The 15272-nt window shown below is 42.7% G+C and overlaps 1 protein-coding gene across 1 annotated transcript in view; it reads right to left on the bottom strand.

Moving 5' to 3' along the window:
- Positions 1–12121, bottom strand: part of AP1G1 (adaptor related protein complex 1 subunit gamma 1) — a 44475-nt gene extending 32354 nt beyond the window's left edge. The window contains exon 1 of the mRNA XM_088457017.1: positions 11813–12121. The gene's annotated coding sequence lies outside the window, so the exon portion shown is untranslated. The remainder of the gene's footprint in view (positions 1–11812) is intronic.
- Between the last annotated feature and the right edge of the window lie 3151 nt (positions 12122–15272).

The raw sequence follows: 15272 nt of genomic DNA, 5'->3' as shown, positions 1-15272 counted from the left end.
ATACTAATCAGTAATGGTGTATATATCGGAATAAATATGACTGGAATGCGATATACCGATTGAGTGTCTCACTAATACTACAGCTCATTTCAATCATCGTGACAGACATAATTAAACTACTATTAACATTCAACATCTACAGAGATCGTTGTAAGTCAATACAGACACTTGTTTCTGTCTAAACAAGAATCCCCAAATAATCTTTTAAACTCTTGGATTTAGGGCCGTATTCAATTAGCCGCGATAAGCAGTTTTCCGCAAAAAGTTTTCGCCGATGACGTCATTTCGCCAGGCGAAAACATATCCCCGTAATCAATTCCAAAGCCTTTTCGCCGGTGCGAATAGTCTGCGCCTTATAACCAGCGGAAAATATTTGCCTCTGAATGCAGGCGGAACAAAGTGCAGAATTGGGGTTTTGGGGTTCAAAGTTGCGGGAACACCACTGCAGCCTTGGGACAGTCCCCCAAAGGTAACTGCATAAAAAAAAAAGCTTTAAAAAAATACTTGAGATCACCCCAAAAAAATACTTTCGTTTTGGAGCGAAAAAGTCCAAAGTTGGGGGACAAATTTAAAAACTAGCTAAATAGACCCCAGGGATTCCCCCAGGTGTTTTTCTGATTGCAGGTGCTTGCTGAAGGTGTGTTTTTAAAACCTCACTTTAGCGATTTTTAACCATGCTTGCACCCATTTTCCTGCACCCCAAATATGCTCGGACTATTTATATTTGCAAAACAAAAACTGCTAAATGCTATTCTTCACCACTTGTGCAAAGACGCTAAATAGCAGCTATTGAGGGCATTTAAGCACAACAAATACCTTCACAGTAGGGCTATTCGGGGGTATCCATAGTGATCCCCCATGTCAGTGCATCTTTTGGAGGGTGTCAGGCTGATTTCCCCAAATCTGACAGCACTTTGTCGGTTTGAGTTTTGCCGGGACACGATTTCGTCTCCTGTGGAACTGAATAGGGCGAAAAGCGGCCGCGCGCACAAAAAGGGTTTTCTCCAAAAACACACGATGTAGGCGGAAAGTCCGGAAGGCGAGAAGAACGGGACTTTCACAGCTAATTGAATTTGCCCCATAGTATCCATCACGTGGATTTTTACTATCACAGTCTGGAATTGTTTACACATCATAGATTTAATGTTGTAATTTGTATCTGGCTATTGGGATACAAACCTTTTTTATAAAGAGTCTAATCAACTCCTTTTTTTCAGTTATATCAAATGTGTTATTTATCATGTCTTCCAATATAGATATGCTGATGAGACAATATAAGAGATATATATGTTACTGATTCTATCTTTGTGTGTTTACTGTAATTGTCGATCATTCTCTTATAACCTCCAATTTAAGGTGTAATATATATATATATTTTATGTTTCTGCTAGTGAGGCTGACAATCACCTCTTTCCTGCTGCATTGATATTTGATCCCCATGCTTGATAAGCACTAGGTTATATGTGTATGCTCAGTAAATCACGCAAGTATGCCTGACATGATACGTACACCTCAGAATATAGGTGTAGGTATGGTCTTTTTACCCTTTTAACAGAGAAAGCCGACATTTAAGGGCGGTGCTTCTCTTTCAAGCATTACATTATATGGAGAAAGCGCAAAGTCAGGAGGAGCGATTGGCTGCAAGTCTCATAAGCCACAAATGCCCTGCACAGATACAATATGGTGATTTGCAAGTGATGTCACAACAATTTATCTGAAATGTTATGTTGTTTTATTGATCTTTTCCTCCTATACTAGACTCATTTTTATATTGACAAGATGACTATTTGTGATGGAGAAGGAAGTCATTAAGCTTTAATGCTGCTTAGAGACAACCATGTATTTTAATATTTTTAAGTCACCCTGTTTAATATAGATTTTTTTTATATTGATGTTTTCTTTGGTGGAGGTACGCTTCTTTAAAAATGAAAGAAATCACGGGTCATAGTGACTGCACAAAAGTAGAATACATCACAGTAAAGGTTATGGCCTTGTGTATGGCACCACCGTTAATAATGAAACGTATGAATAGCTTTGCGGCACATCAGCAGAATTATGGTATGCAGTGATACAGATGGCAATGAATGAAGTCACTACACCGTACGGTGTAACATGCAGGCTCTATAAAAATAAAGGGTAATAATATGGAAGCCAACCAGGAGCAGAAAACAGAGGGGGGTGTTCTAAGTGGAGGGGAATATCCAAGTAAGTAGAACAAGAGGTACTAAAGTAAGAGATCAGAAGGAATTTGAGACTTTGTGGCTAAACACTATTTCCAGAGACAGTAACATAATACAGAAGTCCTTACGTCTATGTACTATGCTCTGAATACTAACTAGATAATGACCAGGTTACTTGTTTTCAATAGTAGAGACCGATTCCCCAAAGTGTTGGAAAATAACATGAGTCAGCTGCGCAGCGTGATACTTTTATGCTGCAATTACTCATACTGACAGAATCAGAGAATGCTCCCTCTGAGGCTCAATATCTGCATATCTGGAAGCTGTAGATTGAACAGATGATTACATACTGAGCTGATGTGCTGTCACCACCATATGGATGAGGAGGGTGGGACTGCGGTGCCACACCAGGTGAAGGAGAGGAAGCAGTACCAGCAGTGGCTGAGCTGCAGCACCAGATAGGTGTTACCCATAGAAGTAGGAGGGTGGTTGGGTGGCTACAGAAGCTGCAAATCCAGGTAAGAGAGCACAAGGGTTCAAATCAGGGCATCCCATGGAGGAGAGGTTGGCTGCGGCAATGGGCACTGCCAGTAATGTATGAGGGAGCACAATAAAGAGGCATGCAGAAATGTGCATGCCAGCAGCACTGGTAGGATATGAACAGTGGCCAAATAGGGAACAAGTGCGTCTGGCTTCATCTTACCAAGAAGACTAACACCAAGGTCCACTGGTGAGGATAGAACAGGATCAGTACTCTGAAATGGATCGTTCCAGTTACATCAAAACTGAAACCACATCCAAATGTTCCTGTTTTCAGACTATAATGTATTAAAAGGTGCAGCTGCCAAAGAATACAATAATACTTATCCTTCCCCTTTACCATCTTGCAATTACCGAGACATGGACAAAGGGAATAATAAATAAGACCACTATAATCTTCAGTACAAAAGACCAATCCTACAAACTACATTACAGAACTCTTCTCCCATAAACTAAAAAGGGAGCGGCCAGATGCATCACCCGGTACAACAGAAATGGCTGCAGATGGGTAGACAAGGTGGAGAATGTAAGTGACAATTCCAGAAGAGGGTGAAGAAGAGAGACCAGCTCCAGTGGATGCACGGACAACCAACACATCACAAGGCACTGCAGGTTACATTAAATGGGGTTTCTACCGCCAGATGACTTTAATCGTCTTGTATTTTCTTCCTGCAACTTTTTAGGAATACATCAGCTTCTTCATTTTATTTATTTTTCTCTTTTTGGAAACCTATTGGTTGGTTATTTTGTAAACCTCAGTTACAACACAGCTCTGCTATAGTCTCTGCAATGGCTACAGATACAGAGGCTGATGCAGGACCGTTTTGCAGACAGATTTCCGCCTGTGCACCTGCAGGCGATTTAAGCCCCACACATCTCGGTCGTGACTCAACTCGCAGTTGAACGGGCGTAATTAGGCTGTAACGTGGAATTTGCATTTGAGGCGAAGTTGAGTGAGGGCATATAGCCACAATTGCTACATGTGTAGGGTTGGCACAATTGTATGCCAATTCTTATGACGGATTTGTAACAAAGTATGTGGACAGGAGCAGTCACAACGATACGTACACCGCATTTAGATCTGTGCAAGCACTGCGGAGTGTCACTGCGGCAAACTTGGGCGCAACTACCAATCAGACCCAATGTCCAAAGAGCTGTTCTATGTCACATTGCCAGAGAACCACAATTAAGCTACAGCGATTATATGAAGACACTGCTCAAAGGTACAAAACATTCACAAGTAAATAATAAATGTTGTCAAACATATACAAACCAATAAACTAAAGTCATACCTAGGTGAAAACCCCCCAGGAGAAAAAAAAGAAATGGGTAGTTGCGTCAATGTGTTCCCTTCATTGATGCAACACTGATCCTAATTGTTCCTTGAGCACCATTCAGGGCATTTTTCTACAATTCCGATAATTCCACTTTCTACCACGAAAGCTCCTGAGTCAACCAGAAAAGACAAGAGGTGTTTACTAATACCCAAACTAATCAGCCGAGAGTAATCTTTTAACATTAACAGAAACCTGCGTGCCTGCGCTCCATGGATCAGTGCCTGGAATGTGACTTTGTAACCTTGTCATTAAAAAAAACAGACAGAATTCACTCCTGCAGCTTGCAGAGAAACACCCAGGATGGCAGCTCCTGAGCTGGGCACATCAATCTGCCAAACGGTACATCTGCATTGCATTCAAATTCACTTCAATGAAACATCTTACATGCTTCCTACAACCCAATTAGCAGCAATGACATGAGAGCTAGATCTGAGGGCGCTGGAGCCACAGAACTGCTTATTACACACTAGTAGTGTCTCTAGAGGAAGGGGGGTAAATACCAATAGACAAACGCTATTCATTAACATGTCACCTACTACCAGTGTAAAAATAATAGATCAATATATTGTCAGCTCTACACCACTCCCTGTTATAAATGCCATGGCCCTGCCCTAAGACACACTGAGCTTATATACTGTGAATATTAGAGCCTCCTTGATGCGTAGACAGTTTAATGCACTAACATTTGCACCGTGACCTTGTGCCACCTTCCACCTCATCAGAATACAAGGTTTCCCCTGGCCCCGTCACATGTTACTATCGCTCAGCACTGCACACATTCCAATTCATATTGTTTAGAAGTATGTGAGGTCTAGGTCTTAAGATTCCTGTATTCGCCTTTCATATTGCTTCACTACTTGGAATTTTAATCCATGGTTTCTGGCAATTTTCTTGTTTAAGCCTCAAACCCAGACACCATCATATACCTGCACACACAGTTATCTTTCACTACTGTGGGCTTGGCAAGTGCTTCCCTTCGCTATCGCCGTTTATACATTCAAAATCTTATAACTGATCTGCCATGCTCCCCATATAAAATTGCATGATACTGTCACAAATTCTCTCGATTGCACCCCTTCTGTATTTCAGAGATCCTTCCCCATTAGTCTCTTCTCTTGTAATGTCACAATAAAATCTTCAAATCTTCCCTAAAAAAATCCATCATATACAAACTACCTCGAACATGAATGAATGATCAAAGCAAATTTATTATGGTTCTTATGGGTAGCAGAACATTTACGACAAGTTCCACAATGTTATTTACAAAAAAATTATAGCAGGAAGATTTTCTAAATACAAAAGTAACCAACCAGAGCTTTGCCTTCAGTAGCCTAGGATGGCTGGGCAATATGCACGAAATGAAGTAACCTTTCAAACCTTAGAAATCTAGCACTTAATAGGGGCGATTCAGTTGGTTTTCAGGTGGCGATAATTAATGGGCAGCCGATGGAGCAATTCAATTATTTTAGGCGACCATTAATTATCCCGCTTAACAAGCCCAAAAGCACCTGCGTGGATAAATAATGGGCGAGACCCAAAACGTGCCATTTGGGTGCCCAAAAGTCGGACTTTTCGCACATTTCTGCGAGCCACCACAGTAGGCTGCAAGCACAAATGTGGGCGCCCGCGGCAATCGCACATGATCAGAGCAACTGAATTGCTCCGTCCAGCAACCACAATCACCATCAAAAAAAAAAAAAAATTAAATCTCCCAAATCTGTCACACATTTAAAATGTCTAAAATATTTACATTACAAATCACTTTTCCCTCATTACTACAGGTTGAGTCTCCCATATCCAAAATGCTTGGGACCAGGGGTATTTTGGAGATCAGAATATTCCATATTTTGGAATATTTGCATTCCATAATAAAATCTTAGGAATGGGACCCAAATCTAAACACAGAATGCAGTTATGTTTTATATACACTTTATAGACAAAGCCTGCAGGTAATTTTATAGAATATTTTTAATAATTTTGTGCCTTAAACAAAGTTCGTGTACATTGAACCATCAAAAAGCAAAGGTTTCACTATCTCAATCATGCTAAAAATATTCCATATTTTGAAATATTTGGATACAGGAGAGTAACCACACATGATTGGTCTCAAGATGCTTTACTATTGGCATGACACAGGACTGATGGTAGCACTCACATTTCCTTATCCGGACAAGCGTTTTTCCAGATGCCCCAAACAATCTGAAAGGAGATTCATCAGAGAAAATAACTTTACCCCGGTCCTCAACAGTCCAATCCCTGTAGCTTTTGCAGAATATTAGTCTGTCCCTGATATTTTTCCTGAAGAGAAGTGGCTTCTTTGCTGCCCTTCTTGACACCAGGCCATCCTCCAAAAGTCTTCATCCTGTGTCATGCCAACAGTAAAGCATCCTGAGACCATTCATATGTGTGGTTGCTTCTCAGGTAAAATTGTGAGTGATCCCACTCCCTTGGCTAAGAACACACCACTGAATAAAGACTGGTACCAAAACATCCTCCGAGAGCAACTTCTCACAACCATCCAAGAACAGTTTGGTGATGAACAATGCCTTTTCCAGCATGATGGAGCACCGTGCAATAAGGGAAAAGTGATAACTAAGTGGCTCGGGGAACAAAACATCGAAATTTGAGTCCATGGCCAGGAAACTCCCCAGACCTTAATCCCATTGGGAACTTGTGGTCAATCCTCAAGAGGCGGGTGGACAAACAAAAACCCACAAATTCTGACAAACTCCAAGCATTGATTAGGCAAGAATGGGCGGCTATCAGTCAGTATGTGGCCCAGAAGTTGATATTACAGCATGCCAGGGCGAATTGCAAAGGTCTTGAAAAAGAAGAACCCACACTGCAAATATTGACTCTTTGATAAACTTAATGTAATTGTCAGTAAAAGCCTTTGACACTTATGAAATGTTTGTAATTTTACTTCAGTATATCATAGTAACATCTGACAAAAAGGTCTAAAAACACTGAAACAGCAGACTTTGTGAAAACCAATACTTGTGTAATTCTCAAAACTTTTGGCCATGGCTGTACACTTGTACTTATGTGGGGTACACACTTAAACGTCAAATTGTTACATCAGCTGACCCGCTGACCAATCTAAGTTTGACAAAGTTATGGACAAACGCTGCTGTGCATAACACTTAGGGCCCCCATACACGGTGCGATGGCGACAGGGGATCCGTCGTCCGACATATCAGGCGCACACACAGTGCGATCCGTTGGCCGACCGCCCGATATGCCGGCTCCCCAATGTCTCACCTGCATAGCAATGAAGGGGATCGCACATTGCATCCCTTGATCCTATGGTCCTGCAGAGAGATCAGGGGGTGCGATGTATGAACCTGCGGGAGCGCGCTCGGCCCAATATCAGAGCCATACATGGTACGATATAGCAGGCAAATCGCACCAGTCAGTCGGATCTCCTGCTATATCGCCCCGTGTTTGGGGCCCTTTAGCAAATCGGCCACCCTTTATGTCTGGTCAGAAGAACCGGCTGTAATTTAATTATCGCTGGTTCCCGTGGCCAGCTTATGGCTCAGTCGTTTGTACACAGAAGCACAAGATATATTGCATCGGCCGTGCAGCACAGCCGATACAATATATTTGTAAAAGAGGTTTTTCACAGATATAGGGCTATTTCACACCTGCTGGTTTTGGCCGTCCTGCTCAGTGGATACTACCGGCTGTTACACAGCAACTGTGCCGTGTGAAAGAACCCACCAGGTTCCGTTTAATTAATTTTTATACGCAGCAAAAAAAGTATTTTTTTGGCCGGCCGGCCAAACTGGCAGATGTGAAACAGCCCATATTGTGTGTATACACTGCCAGATGGACTGAACGATGTATCATTCATCAGCTGTACAATATTGCCTAGTCTAGTGTGTACCCAGCCTTACTAAAACTTCTAATAAAGAAAAGCAAGGGCGTTGCCCACAGCAACCAATGAGATGTTAACTAGTTTTAGCAAATCCATCTTTTGTATTGCTTCTGATACACATCTTTGGAGCAGTTATTCAATGCTCTCTCTCTCTACACTGCAGAGATTTTTATTATTTCCAAATGCATGAAGGTCTATTGCTACACACCTAGGCCTATTGCTACATACCCGATATTGCAGTGACAAACCCTGTACACACCCACATGCCATGTGCGGACTAAACTTAACTTACAGCAGAGGCAGGCAACCTGTGGCACTCCAGCTCCTGGAGAACTACAGATCACAGCATGAGCTGCCACAGTATTACTGTTAGGGCATACTAAAACTATGGCAGGGCATGCTGGGATGTGTAGTTCCACAGCAGCTGGAGTGCCACAGGTTACCTATCTCTGACTTAGAGAAGTATGAAAACTGCTTTTTATTGTTACTCTTCTACAGCCTCATGTCCTTATTAGTACGTAGAAAATAAAACAAAACTATCATGGAAAAAAAAAAAAAAGTAGTCAACTTATGCACAACTACAAGACCCAGCATGCACTGCCAGACTCTGAACTTGTAGTTCCCCAAAGTTAGTAGGGTTACTGTCTAAGAATTACATGAACAACTCAAGCACACAGTTAAGGAGGACACATATGTGCCTTAAATGTCCCGAGCATAGTCTCTTATGCTGGGTACACATTAGACCAGTGGTTCTCAAACACAGTCCTCAGAACCCCACACAGTTCACATTTTTCAGGTCACCCAGCAGGTACACTGGTGTATTCATTACTCACTGACACATTTTAAAAGATCCACAGGGGCAACTATTTCACTTGTGATTCTGAGGAGACCTGCACTGTTTTGGATCCTGAAGGACGACCTGTGCATTAGACGATCGGCAAACTATGCAATGGTTGTCCAGATTTCCCTTGAACTGCCTGACAAACGATATAGTGCATACACACTGTGCAATCTACCAAACGATATTTCTTGCATCATTTGGTAGTTAGATTTTTAACTATATAATGTAAACATGCACACTGCAGGATTTGCCGGAAATCTTGAAAGAGATTGACAGATTGAGCTGCATGTAGGGACGACGTGAAGGTGAGACGGACGACACCACGGGAGCTCGCATAGTGAGCCCACACTTGACGATGTGAACGATTTGTTTGAATTTGTTTACAAGTTTGAATCAAAACTTGTAAGAGTATAAAAGTTGCTCTCAGACAATGAATTATAGGCACAGACTAATAAATATTGAAGTAAACATATTGCATTATTACAGCAATCTAAAACACAGCAATTCTGATACAAGCTGAACAATACAACTAGAACATGTTTCGGACCTCTATAGCTATATGCTTCATCAGAGCGCACCCACCGAGTGCCTGAGCTGTATCGCTCAGCTTGCGTCAGATTTTGGAAACTCTTAAAGAAGTTATAATAGAAAATCTTTTAACACCTTAAATCACCCTGTGCCTTGAATGGATGGTCTAACGGGCAGAGTCTTATCTACCCTGACTCATGTCTGTCCACCTTATGTCCTCCAGGTCACATTTTAAGCGTAATCTTCAGCTGTATGTTCACTCACACGCATGGGGTTCTAACATCTGTGTTAGCTCATGACTATTCATGCATATATTATGCTTAATTGTATTCATATATCTGTTATGTTTATTATATTCATGTATGTCATCTGTAAGATAACAGTCCAGTGCTACTTACAAATGATGATTAGGATAATTAACAAACTTTGATTTGAAGTTGCTTCTGTATAATGGTGTATCTTGGAGTCTGTTGTAGGCTAGTATTTTCTTTACACAACCATCCTGCGTTTCATGGTTTACTGCAACTTTCCAGCTACCAAATAAACTTATCTTGCTTACTCACTGACTACTCAACCTTGACCACGTAAATTAATATGCCGACACAACAGTAACAATTCTAATGGGTAACACTGTAACATGTGACATCATCCCCCAAGATTTATCTTCTTTTCTCTACACATTACTTTTTCCCAAATCTATCTATAGTCACAACATCGGCTCTGAATGTTCCAATGGATGATCACTAGGATATCTATATTTTCTAAAGATTGCTGTGCATTCTTGACCCCGTCTAAAGGAGCACTAATTCTACTTTTGATCCCTTTGTTAAAACTCAGAGATTGGGAGCGCTTTATAACACAGCAGTAGAATTTTTTTATAGAGATTATAGGCAGTTTAAAACTGTATGAGGGCAGGGGGATTGGGCTATAGAGACCCACTTGAGTGAACCACAGCCATTAGGAGTCCCTAAAGCTACCTACACACTACACAATTATTGGGTCGATTTGCAAATAATCGGGTGACCTGCCTGATTTATTGTATAGTGTGTATAAACGATCGCTTCACCGATAAAATGGTAAGAACAAATGCATTCCTTGCATTATCTGATCGGTCAAGAACAAAAATCTTGGCCTCAAATTCCCAATATAGAGCAGTGTGTATGCATTCTCCATAACCTGCCTATGCTCTCCTGTCACTATCATCATCCTTGTGGGTGGACATATGCAATCAGTGCGGTGTGGTGAAAAATCGCTAGCTTCTATGGAAAGATTGAATAATGTGTAGCACAGATACTGGGGCAGGCAATTTGCTGAAAAATCGCCCCGATCAAAAAAAAACGACAGTGTATAGCTAGCTTAAGGCCTTACACACTGAACATGAGCATTATTTTTAGTTGTTAAGGTCCAAAAACCTATTAAGAGTGCTTTGATGCTTGTAGTCCAAGAAAATGATGCAAGCGACGGGGTTTGTACACGTATGCTGTTTGACAGGTGGGCATCTGGTGGCGATTTTGACACTGCCTGCGGTATTCAAAAGTGTCAAGCTCTATGGAAACACTGACTTTGGGAACTGTGTTGCAGGGGTGCTCGGAATGGCATTAATGAACATGCTCTAAATCAGTGGTTCTCAAACTCTCTTCAGGACCCCACACTGGTCACGTTTTCCAGGTCACCCAGCAGGTGCACAGGTGGTCATTACTCAGTAACACATATTAAAAGATCCACAGGTGAAGTAATTATTTCACTTGAGATTCTGTAAAGAGACCTGGAAAACATGCACTGTTTGGGGCCATGAAAAGTTTGAGAACCCATGCTTTTAATGCTCAGTTCAACTAATGAACATATATCATATTTACAAACACCATAGATGGTATGCAGGATCTCCTGCCAGGAGGACATTGGAGATCCTGGAGACATGCACTGCAGACACATTATATCTTCATCTTCCCAGACATTTGGATAAAACGCACCCTTTGTGGTTTGAATTGCTCTTTATAAGGGACCACAATGAGACCAGGCTTAGGCAACCTGTGGATGCAAGGGTGTTGGCGCGCTTACAGGGCATGCTGTGGGACTACAAGTAACAGCATGCACTGCACAGGTGTCGTAGACATTTATCTCCTCATCATAGTCTCCTCAGTCAGAAAGACCTAATGTTGCTTCTGTGGTTTGCAACTATTTACATTCGTAAGGGCCACAATGAGGCAACCTGTGCATCCAAGGTGTTGGGGTTTACAGTGCCTGCTGGGACTTGTAGTTCCACAGCAGCCACAGGCAGCAATTCCTATGTGGTAGGGAATCAGGATTTGGCTGCAGATGTAGCCGCCTGTCAGTTCCTGTCGCTACCCCTCTATGTCCCTCGACCTCAGCCCCCCCTTCCGTGTCACAGTACACCATAGAGCCCGACCACATAGTCAGTGTCAATACCCCTCACAGCCGCCACTGGCCGTGCTCGGGCCGCCCGACAGGCTGCGTCCCTCCTTCCTCGTGTCTCTGTCACTCTTACCGCCCGGTGCTGCTTGCTCTTTCCTCGGCTCCGGGACACCCAAAATGGCGGCTGATGGGCCGCAGCACCGCGGCTGGGCGGAAGGATCCGGATAGGGTTGATGTGCCGGGCCCGTGCCACTCGATGGGCGGGATAGAGGAGGGACTGGGGAGTGTCAGGCTGCAGGTATCACCCCGAGGCCGCGGCTCTGCGAGAGCGACCGACGGCTCCCCTGCACGCTTATGGGCCCCGAACTCTTTGCTCTGGCGGACGTCCACGGAGTGAGACGGCTAGGGCAGCCGGTGATGACGTCAGGACATTGCCCCGTCACTGCCAGACCCGGAAGTCAGGGAGGGCGGAACCCGAGGTGTCACCTGACGCCGGCATCTGTGGGCAGGGAGTGGTGACGTGTCTACAACTGTCATTTTAGGTGAACGCCCTCCTCTTACTATATACACTGAGTACAGTAGTGTATACCATATATACTACTGTAAATAGTACGAGGATGGCGTTCACTTGAAATAACAGGGACATTGTACATATGTTTCCCAAATAACAAGAAAACATGAGTCTCGAATAAAAGGGATGCTATTGCAAGTATATTCTATATATATATATATATATATATATATATATATATATATATATATATATATATATATATATATATTATAGTATGGAACTGAAACAGCGCTCAATCCCGTGTATTTCTGTGTAAATGCAGTTGTATTATGTAAATATGAGCATTTTAGTCAACTATAATCCCGTTTTTGCAGTGGCAGCTGTATGTTCTCCAGAAGAATCAGTTGTTGTATGATCCCAATAATTATGAAAAACTAGAAGTGAGACCAAGCGCCTATATAGTGGAGTATTTAGTTACAATGCGTCACTCTCAATAAATGCCATGCGTACCGTGTTGACCCAGAACAACAAGCATTTGTTTAGGAGTCCTTTTTCCAGGCTTCACCGAGTTATTTCTCTTACACGCCCAAAGGCAACTGGCAATATACTCCAAGTATAGGGTTTAAAAGAGAGAGAACACTCTCATAGTGTAGTATGTTTCAAAAGCAAAGTTTAGTCCAAGATACACACAACACACACAAATGAAGAATTACATTTATAAAAGTTCAAACAAGCTTATCTGATGGTAGCTGGTTACAGAATCTAGGGGTACACCCACAGTCCTCAACGCGTTTCGTCCTTAATGCAGTTAAAGCTGGACTTCTTCAGGAGGATTCATATGGCTAAAACAACACAAAAGACACCCCAAAAATCCACTTGGATAAAGTGGGCAAAAAATAAATCAAAAGTGGGGGTACAAAATCAAAAAGTAGCGAAATAGCCTTTGGGGGGGTCTGGTAGTATGGGGGAGGTGTATTTTTGGATTGCAGGTGTTTGCTGAAGGTGCGTTTTTGGCACTATTTAATGCTTGACTTTAGCAACTTCAAAATATGCTTGCACCCATTTTCATGCACCCCAAATTTGATGGAACTACTTATTTCCCCCTAAAAAAATTGCTAAATCTATTCTTCACCCGTATCCAGAATACACTAAATAGCGCCTATTGAGACCATTCAAAGACCCAAAATACCTTCAGCAGGGCTAATCGGGGGTACCCATAGTGAACCCCCATGTCAGAGCATCTTTTGGGGGGGTTGAGGCTGATTTCCCCAAAAATGACAGCACTTTTCACCTGTTTGCATTTTGCCGATTTGGAATTGAATACAGGGATAAGCAGGGATGCGGGCGATACGTTTTCGCCGGCAAAACCTCCAATGACGGCGAAAAGTCCGGCCTATGACTTTTCGTTTGGAACTGAATACGGACCATAGTCTTAAATGAATTCAGTCGGTAGTATAGAATGTTGCAATTCAGTTCTCGTCATAAAACTTCCCCCCGCCCAGTGCCAGATTAAGGTCCACATGGGCCTGGAGCTGAAATTTACAAAGGGCCTAAACCCCATACTGTCTAAAGGAGCATTGCACACACACAACTCAAAGGTGAGCTGGCGAAGGTGGAACCAAATACAACAGATGCAACACAGTTTTGCCCTGTGCCGGCTCATTTTAACCCCTGCCTACCACCACATACACACACACAGTACACACTACACACAGACAGGGCCTGATTCAGACCCGTTTGCTATCTGTGTACGCTCGCAGGATGCGTATGCATTGCAAATTTGTCAAAGTGACACCAAGGGAAGCGAACGCTCGCCAAGACATAAGCACGCCCACCATGTCTTAGCAAGCGGCCACTTTGTGTATGCGTACGCCCAATCGCACAGGCAGAGCCGCCCACCAGCAACACGTCATCTCCAGCAAGTTTATTAAAACATTGGTACATCGAGCACCATCGGATGTGAACGCAGTGCTTGAGGTAGCTTTACGCTACCGCAAGCATTGCTAGGAAATCAGTGTAAAAAAAAGGCAGGTGACGTGTACTATGACGCTGCCTGTTAATTATGCACGCTTCTAAAACGGCATTGAAACACTCTGGCATGCCTGCGTTCGCATCTCCAACCCTCCGTTATTAGTGTCCTGCCCCTGTTACCACCACACAAACGGCCTCTCCTGTCACACATTAAACTGGGCTGTCTTTGCAGGGCGAGCGAGCGGTATGCCATCGCAGTGAGTAGTTCACACACGTGCAGAACGAAGCGCGCACATGCGCGTATGCAGAACATCGGGCTGCTTGCGAGCACACGTATATAGCGAACGGGTCTGAATCAGACCCACAGTACATATACAGTACACACCACTCATACAGTACAGTGTACACACTAATTGATGCTACTCATCATGTAGCCATCATAGAACAAAATACAGTACCAGGATTCATGCAGCAGCTCCTCGTGTAGTCTGGGGGCGGAGCTTGTGACTGTGAGTAGCGAGCTCAGAACCCCGAAGAGGAGAGAGCTGAAGGGAGGAGCGGCCACCACACTGCCTGCACGGTTCTGCCATTGATCTCAGGTAGGAGTGCTGGAGCATTTTGTAACAAACGCACGTGTTTAATGCTCGAGTTTTCATCTGTGCCTTTCGAATAGTTGAAGATGGCGTCGAGACAATGTAAAAATAGTGCAGATGTCTTTGTTATATTTGTGGACAATATACTACATAGGTGACATACAGTAGGTGATTTCATAAAAAAAAGGCATATTAGATCTGCTTGGATCTTGTTTGAAGGAAAACAATTTATTAGATTCCGACACTGCATATTTTTGGTATCAACGAAGAAAAGAGGAATTTACACTTTTTTTTTACGAAAGAGGGCAATATCGTTTATTGCAATGATATCAAAAGCTTAATGCAAAAGTTTGCTATTGAATACAACCCGGAAGAATGGAGGTTATAGATTCTTCAAAAAGAAGTTTAAAAGCCGTTTTATTGCACAATGGCAACACATACGCGTCAATACCATTAGCACATTCAGTCTATCTTAAAGAAATATATGAAAATTTGAAAACTGTTTTGAAACTGAT

The sequence above is a fragment of the Taudactylus pleione genome, unplaced genomic scaffold (genome assembly GCF_031769625.1).
Source record: "Taudactylus pleione unplaced genomic scaffold, aTauple2 ptg000731l, whole genome shotgun sequence".
Taxonomy (NCBI): domain Eukaryota; kingdom Metazoa; phylum Chordata; class Amphibia; order Anura; family Myobatrachidae; genus Taudactylus; species Taudactylus pleione.
This window is presented reverse-complemented; position numbering and strand designations above follow the sequence as displayed.